The sequence below is a fragment of the Diachasma alloeum genome, unplaced genomic scaffold, assembly GCF_001412515.2.
Source record: "Diachasma alloeum isolate Michigan unplaced genomic scaffold, Dall2.0 Dall_scaffold_00200, whole genome shotgun sequence".
In the NCBI taxonomy this organism is placed as follows: Eukaryota; Metazoa; Arthropoda; class Insecta; order Hymenoptera; family Braconidae; genus Diachasma; species Diachasma alloeum.
In genome coordinates, this window is record NW_021680365.1 from 2,066,737 (window position 1) to 2,075,467 (window position 8,731).

An 8,731-nucleotide genomic window follows, 5' to 3' on the forward strand; every position below is an offset into this window, starting at 1 on the left:
CCTCGACTGAACCCTGATTAAACCCGGACTGAAAACGAATTCGAGTCTTGAGAAGGTCCGAATGCAGAATTATTCAACAGAACGAAATAATCCGCAAAATTTTGATGACATTTTAATCGATCTTAGCACTATGACGTAAAAAAATAGAAGAAGTGAAATAAGAATAAAGAAAAACATTCGGAAAAAAATTTCTAATTTATTAGCACCAATAACAATACTCATTTATTAAAAAATGCCCTTATCCCCTTATTTTTCTCCACGCAAATCTATAAAAATTTCAATAAGAATTTGATTGCGTTTGATTGACTAAAAAATCACGAATTAATGATGAAATTTCATCCATTTATACTGTCAGTACACAAACTAATCCCCGAAACTAAATTCCATTCAATTTTCATCAATAAAATAATGAATTCCTCATCAACCTACAAAGGCTGTAATCAATGCAATAATCAGCGACCTCATTAACGAAATATCTGTGCATTATCCATCCCCCACCGTATCAATTCCCAAAGTTGGAAATGCTTCAACGTTCAACACTCGCTTGTACTTCACATTAAAGCCGATGTTGCCATCGCAAGGTTACAACTCAACGATAAAGTTGAAATAATCGTCCGTGAATTATGCACGCAAAGTCCATCGCGTTTTGCGTCCTCACTCGTAATTGCCTGCGTGTCGAGTCACCTTGCCGAGAATTGTCAGTAATTTAGTGTATTTTTCCAGACTGGTGCTTCAGATCGATAAATATAATGAATATGTATTCTAACTGGATGAAAAAAAATAGCTCTGCAATTTTATTGCAATCGCCGAAAGGAGCAAGGGAATTCTGTTGATTATACAGTGCGCAATTGAATTTCACGATTCAATGGTCAGAAAAAAATTTCTGCGATCTGTTAATTAATCCGGGGGACTGTGAATGGGAGCTCGAGCGTATGGGCCAGATAGTGCGACAACCATTTAACTCATGGTTTCACCATTAGCGATTAAAGGATTACACGATGTTGGCTTCGCTGCTATTCACACCACTATCGCGCAAGATTATCACGAGGAGATTGCTTTAGGCTTTCAATTGAGTGTCGTTTGCGAAAAAATCCCATTTGCTCGGGAATTGAGAATTTCGCGGGGACAAAGACTTTATTCGTGAGAGATTTTATTGGGTCGGGAATGAAAACCGGTTGATTGTGGAATTTCATGGTATGAATGAATTCTGGGAAATGATGATTGTCATGCAGGTGCACGGAGAAAAATTCTGGGAGTATTCATAAGGCTAAGGACCACACCCAGAAACATAGTTTGTTAGAATCAAATAAAATCTTTATTTGACATTTTTTCATTCATGTCAAGAATGTCGTTGTTAAAAATGAATAGAGTTGTTTTGTTGTTTCAACGGGAAGAATCTAATTATATGAAATAAATACCTTATTAATTTGGATAGAATTTTTTTTCAATTCAAGAAAACAATTAAATAAATCATTTATTGAAATCAAATAGATAAATTATTCATTTCAAATGCAGTTTTTTTATTTTAAGAAAATCAAATTTTCGTGTTTTTGGAAGAAATTTGAAATTGTCCAACGGAAGGAGGGAGGGAAAAGCATAGGATAAAATGAACAACCAATTTTCTGATTATTTTTTTGATTATTCTTATACGCAGAAAAATGGTTTATTTGAATTGAATAAACTTCATTTGAATTAAATAAATCGTTTATTTAATTCTAATAGAGGATTTATTTGATGCAAATACAATTTATTTAATTCAAATGACCCATTTTTGTGAGTGTACATCGCTATTTTGTATAATTTAGAAATCATTGGAACCAAGCAAATTTTTATCAAGTTCAAAGAAGAAATTTATTTAATTCAAATAAAGAAATTTCTTAAAATAATGAAAATGTTTATTTTTATTAAACAGAACCTCAAGTAAAGAAAAATATGGAAAAATTATTGTGGAGCACCAGAAGATTTATTATGAAAATTGCGGGATGTTTCTGGTGCTAGCCCATGAATTTTTCTGAAACTTTTTTCTCATTCTGATGTTTTTATTTTCGGTATAACATGAGAATTTTATGGAATTTTTTATAGGAAAAATTCGGTTTCTCTCTTTTTGTACTGCAAAAACAGAAAATTTTGGCAGAAATCATTAACGGAGATGATTTGTCGAAGACTCTAGAGGATTGGGAATATATTCTGAGTCAATATGAGTAATTTTTTAATATGAAATGAACAATTTTAAGTTAAGAATAAGAAAATTAAGGGGGGAGGACATGATAAAATTAAAAGGGATTCCGAATTTTTAAGCAGCAAGATGACAAGAATTCACCAACATACTTGAATCTTCAATGAAAATATGAATATTCACACTGAGAACAAATATAATTCTGCTAATCAAATTTGTTTCAGACAAGAACATGTAGTGAAATTTTGTATGGAAAGGACGGGTATTTGATTGACTGAAACAAATTTTATGGGCAGAATTATATTATTTTCTCAGTGCAGTACCGAATTTTAGTAAATTGTCAATTAATGGAAAATTCAAGATTATATTTTCCTGAATTTTTCTGATTTCTGTTAATTTTTATGCAGTAATGAAACAGAAATTTACATTGATTTTTCCATCAAATTGTGAGTTTTTAATTACGTATTCCAAGGGTAGACGTAAAATGAATTTACATTTATCCTGCGAAGTATACGATATTTCCGTTATGATGTGAGACCTGAGTTGTTATTCAGTTTCGAATTTTCTGAAGTTACTGACTTCCCGAGAAGAAAACTATCAGGAACTTCGAGGAATCAATTGTTTCTTTCCAAACCGAATATGAACATCCGAAGTTCCCAACAATCTGGCGCTCTTGGATTTTTTCCCCAACTTTTTTCTCAAGCAATTTTAATGAGAAACTTCAACTGGCTTGATTTAAAAATTTAATTGAAACTGGAGCACTAGTAGTATGTATTTATTGCATACATACGAATTACAAAATTCAAGATGCAAGGGGGACTGAGAATTACATAGCATGGATACTTGACACGTTACAGTAAAATAAAATATAAATGAATGTTTCACAGCCATTCCGACTGTTAAAAATGAAGCTAAGCTGAGAGAGAAAGAAAATTTAAATTCAGCCAAAAATCAAAATGATCGGAGATCGAAAATACGAAGAACAAATGTCGAAAGGGCGTTCAGACAGTTAACATTATTTAGGTTTAACTTGTAATCATAAAGAATACCGTGGAATGTTCTCGAAAATCGGATTTGGGGAAAAAATGGTTATGAAATTTCAAGTTTAAAGTAGAATTCACGCAAATTGATGCGTTTTCAGCGGGAGTGAGATGGAAATTTCACAACTTGATTGAATTTTCAGTGGAATATAAATATTCAGAAACAGAATGACATGAATTTTCAATTTTTCCTGAATTTTTCTGATTTTTCTGAATTTTTACAGAATAATTGAACTGGAAAATCGAGTATTTTGTTGATTTTCAGATCACTTGAACAGAATATCAATGAAATATTTGATTTTTGAATGACAAGATTTCCTGAAATTTCAGTGGAATTTGGACACGATAAAAATTTCCGGAATTTGGCACAGAAAATTCAGACGAAAATCCACGTTAAAAAATTTACGTATCGAAGAAGTTGTTCCACTATTTTCTGTAGAAAACGTGTATATTCTGCCCGCGCATAACTTTTCGAATTTTGAGAATATTCAAGTTACTCACGAACTTCCGGATTTCTGCTCATCCAAATATGCTTGAATGAGCAGAAATCATATCTCCATTTCCGAATGACTTCATTCTGTACATCAACCTATATCCCCCTGTGTTCGCTATAATGTGCGTAAGAAATAAAAGGTCCTTCACCTCCGAAACTTTTTCTGAAGGCAACAAACTTCCTTCTGCCTGACTTGACCCGAGCACCCACCCCATCCACTTCAGCGCCCCAACAGTATTCAATAAATCGTCTTGCCACCTAAATGGGTCCGCGGGTTTTCCTGATCCCTGAAAAAATTACCCTAACAACTATTTGATAACATAAACTCCACTTTGTGGAGCAGCGGATAACGAGGGAAAATTTCTTATTGCTTCAACCCCGTGTTCCGTACCACGTGGAACATTTATTGTAATTCAATAACAATTTCATCCATAATTTGAGAATTTTTTTTGAATGGAAATAGTTTATAGAGTTCACGGATTTATGATTCAATCCACGAATTTTTAACCAATTGTAGTATTTGAGTATTCCCCGGGTTTAAGGATATTCAAGTAGTTCGGGTAATTTTTTCTGCATGGAGAGAAAAATTCAATAATNTTTTTCTGCACGGAGAGAAAAATTCAATAATAATTACCACAAGTAATACCACGAGAGCTTCAAAATTATCGAGCAATTCCCGATAGGTTCGTTGCAAACAAACGAAGGAATCAAGTTTTTCAGGTTAAAAAATCACGAGTGCGAAGCACGAGTGATTTTTCTTTAAAAACTTGACGACTCCGTTTGTGTGCAGGGAACCTTGAGGGACTTACTCGATTAATTTTGAAGCTCGAGTAGTATTCGGGAGGGAATTTCCCCATCCAAATGTCGGCCAAAAGAATTGCACTATGAGACAAAATCCATCTGACAGTTCCAACCAGGGGTTCACTCGACCAAGGAATCTTTTGTTTTCCACAAATATAGTCAACATGAAAAATTACCAGTTGAATTATCAAACATTATCGACTACATTACACTATTCGACTGTCAATCCGATCAACAATTTACCAGAAAAATTCAAAAAACGTGAATTCTGGCGAAAAGAGTGTAATACATCGTTACGCATCTGTTTTACTTTATTCGCAATAGATCATGAATAAATGAATTTTGAATTTCATAAATTTTTCGCGTCTCTAGACTGGAGTGTGTATTGTATACACACATACACGTACATACATACACACATTCGGTGTCTCGTTCCGCAGTGAAGTTCGCATTGAACTTCTAGAGTGCGTCACGTCCGAAATGACTGACGCGGAGTCTCACTGCGATAAACGAGAACGGTTGACCACTCGAACTACCTAAAGGGCTGCGTCCGGATAAAAGCGCAGAAAAAACGGGCAATTTCTCCTGTGAGGATTTCAACTCGATCTATAAAAAAGGTCTTCGTCGAAATTTTGTCTGTACGTGATTTCGTTGAAAGTTGGGAGATTTTGCGTTTCTCTCAAGTATTTCCACTATAATTTATGATCTTGTTTGTGCCTAGCCAATTTCTGGGATGTTCTGAAATTTCATTCTTCGCTTTCCGGAAATATCAATTTTAATAAATATTTCTTTCGATAAAAATTGTTAAATGAGTTGTTCTTTTTCAAAATACATGTTGCAAGGCAATATCCGAACATCGTCTAAAGAGCATATTCAAAGTCCTGAGGCCAAAATTAGCTATCCTGCCACGAAAAATTAGAAACTTCCAATTTCACAAATACAATGCTTCCACTCAGAAGCAAAAACTATCCCTGAATTGTCCACCCTTAGTGATGTCATCGAGATTAGTTGACAATTATTCTGAAGAGATCATCACGATCTGGAAAAACATCGAAAGTTTTGGAATCGTCACAATATAATATTGTCGCAAACTCGAAAGACATTGGATCTGTGCATCTCGTCACAATTCGATGGGGAAGGGGGGGGGGCAATATTTGTGACACTCTTGATTTCACGGTTTCATTGTCGAGCGGGAGTCTCGCAAGAAAATTTTGGCACTTGCCTCTACAAGAGTGAGAGGTTAAAGCCATGAGGATTAGAAGAAGAAGTCTCGCAAGAGACGACTGTACCTGGGCAGGTTTTTCCCTCAAATGAGGTTTTCCCTTGTCCTTCGGCGAATGCGATAGAGGGGTTTGGGGGGTGGGCAGGGAACAAATCGTAAAAACGCGAAAGGGTATACAAGAGAAACAAAAATGGCTATAAATTATTTTTCAATCAAGAATTAATCCAAGCAAATATCGAATTTCTTCCATGAATTTAATCAGTCTCAAATTTTATTTCATTGATAAAATATTTCAAAAAATGATTGTTTTTTTAAAGCGAGTAACGGAAATTATTAACGAACAAAGGAAAATCAATTCATCTACAAATATCATGTTATCCATTAACAAATTCAATTTTTATAGAAAAAGCAATTACTCAGTTTCAGCCCATAAATGAAAAAATGAAATATAGGTCTTGAATTCATCTGAGCCATCTTAATTGCTAGCTCAGAAGTATCGCTCAGTCGAAACACCCCAACTTATTAAACCAATTCATTTTTCCGGAGTGTCGTAATGAGGGTTGAGGGCCATTTTATCCACGCCCATCGATCTGACACCGAGGGGATGAAGATTGAAACACAGCAGGCGGGAGGAGGATTGAGATAGGCATTGTGTGGTAACGTAAACATTGTGTAATCGACTGGAAATTATGTTAGCAGATATGACATAACGGAATGAGGTGGTACAGTATGTAGTTGCAGAAATGTGCGCATCCAGGAGAGCAAATAAAAAATAGGGAATTACTTCGTTAGATCAATTGCGGAGAAAACTGAATATTCGCGACTTCTTTCGGAGATTGTGAAGAGTCACAAGTGCGTTGTCCAAGACATTTTTTGTCTATTCAACAGGAAACAATATATTGTTTAAAAAATGAAATTTTATGGACCATAGAGAAGAGAAAGTGTCGATTGTTAGGGATGTGTCACTGATTTCCAGGAGTTTATCCCCAATTATTAGGGAAGCAATGATTTTGTCAGCAATTTTCACTGATTCTTAGGGACCCGTCTGTAATTTTGGCGAATTTATCACCAAATTGTAGAGATAAAGACGACTGATGATCGGGGTCATTTTAGTCAGTGCTCAGTATCACCAATTGATGATAGATTTTTGATAATCAGTGAAATAACCCTGAAAATCAAAACATTTTTTTTCTCTCTGTACCTACTTTGGTTTTTTAGTCTCCAAAGCTTGATAGCTTCATTTGTTCGCAACGACACAGCTAAAACAAAAGTCCAAATTTCACACACCTTTTGTAGACATTTTTCAGACACTTAAAAAACAAAAAACATAAAAAAGATCTGAATAAAGTGAAAATTTGTCTGAATTTCGAACGTGAATTAAGATGTTTAGGTGCCTGTTCGTCTGAAATTCGGACAAATTTTCATTTTATTCAGACGTTTTTTAGTGTCCGAACAATATCTACAGAATTGTGTGAAATTCAAACATTCGTTTTGTGCTGTGGAAGCTTCCGAGGAATACGCGATAATTTTGAAGGTCCCGGGATATTACCATCGATAATTTTTATGCAACTTCTCTCTCCGGGGAGGGTGCACCTCCAGTCAATCTCTTAAAAATCTACACACAGAAAAACCTAAACGTAAATTCCGCTTTGATAAACGTAATTTACACTTAATGTCAATATAATGTCTGGTGGATTTTTTTCTGTCATGAAAATTAGGCTTAATTAGGCGTAATTTAGGCTTTAAAAAAGCGTATTCTACACTGATTGAACGGATTAGTTATTGTTAACGAATGGATTTTGGTTGGAGATTAGGGTCTATTCGGTCCCACCAAATGCTTATTCGTTAATAGTTAACGAATGTATATTTGAGGAGCCTTGTTTGAGTTGACTTTCGCCATTCAAGTGAACCATTTGTTAACTATTAACGAATATTCATTTGGTCATATTCAACTCTACCGTTCATTAATAGTTAACGCATCTCGTTTGGAATAAGTGAATTAGTCTATCAGTGTAGAAACCATTGACGTCTGAATGTAAAAAATCTCTGTGCGGCAATTTTAACATCTTTCTGAATACTTTAAAGTTACAAAATAACGTCAGCGTTACCAAATCGGGTTTGTCCTCTCTTTATAAGACAAATAAGCCCATTTTTCGGAATGCCCTATATCAGTGTCCCACGGGGCTCTGATGAATCGTGAATCAAAGGCTTTTGAATTTCTCCGGTGGGTCTTAGGTAATTAATGAGGCTGGAGGAGGAAAGAGTGGCCCACTGCTATCTCCGGGTGAAATATTATCCCTGCGGTATACCCCAGTCGTCGATCCTACAATCAATCACTGGGTTAAACAAATTACGTACTGAGCACGACTTTTCATTCTCGTGAATGAAAATACTGGGAAATTGCAGCAATTCGATATCATTGACTGAATGGATAAATTAGACTCGGAATTCATTTGAAAATTCACAAATTCAATTGACACCGCCATGGTAACAATATAAAGATGGTAATAAATACAGTTTAGTATGAAAAATGAAAAACATTTAATGAAAATCCGGGGCTGAAGGTGAATTGAACTGCTAAAAAGAGTTTATTTTATGAAATATTCAATCCTTCACAATGGAAACATTGTCACATAATTTATTATACTATGCATATGACACCCTCAAAAGTCAATGACACACGGACAAAAAATATGCTTGCATTGAGTATATTTTAATACCACAATCAAATATATGCATAAACCTCATTCACGTATATTTTATACTCGAATGGGGGATGGGTCGTTTCAATTCGAAGATGATTATTTCGCATCAGCCCGGGTTGTACCAAGCGGTCTCAAGTGTAATATAAGGGTCAGACACTACGTGTGAGAATATAAGGGTCAAAAAGTGGAGGTTAAAAAATGAGGGTCGGAATATTAGAGTCAAAAACTGAGGGCCTGAATGTAAAGGCGAGCCAAAGGGTCAGATTTCCGGTTTTTCCAGGGGGAAAGTCGACT

At 35.0% G+C, this 8,731-nt stretch overlaps 1 protein-coding gene across 1 annotated transcript in view; it reads left to right on the forward strand.

The window, feature by feature from the left end:
• Positions 1 to 8,731, forward strand: part of LOC107035744 (adenylate cyclase type 6) — a 136,025-nt gene that overhangs the window by 76,967 nt on the left and 50,327 nt on the right. The window lies entirely within an intron of this gene.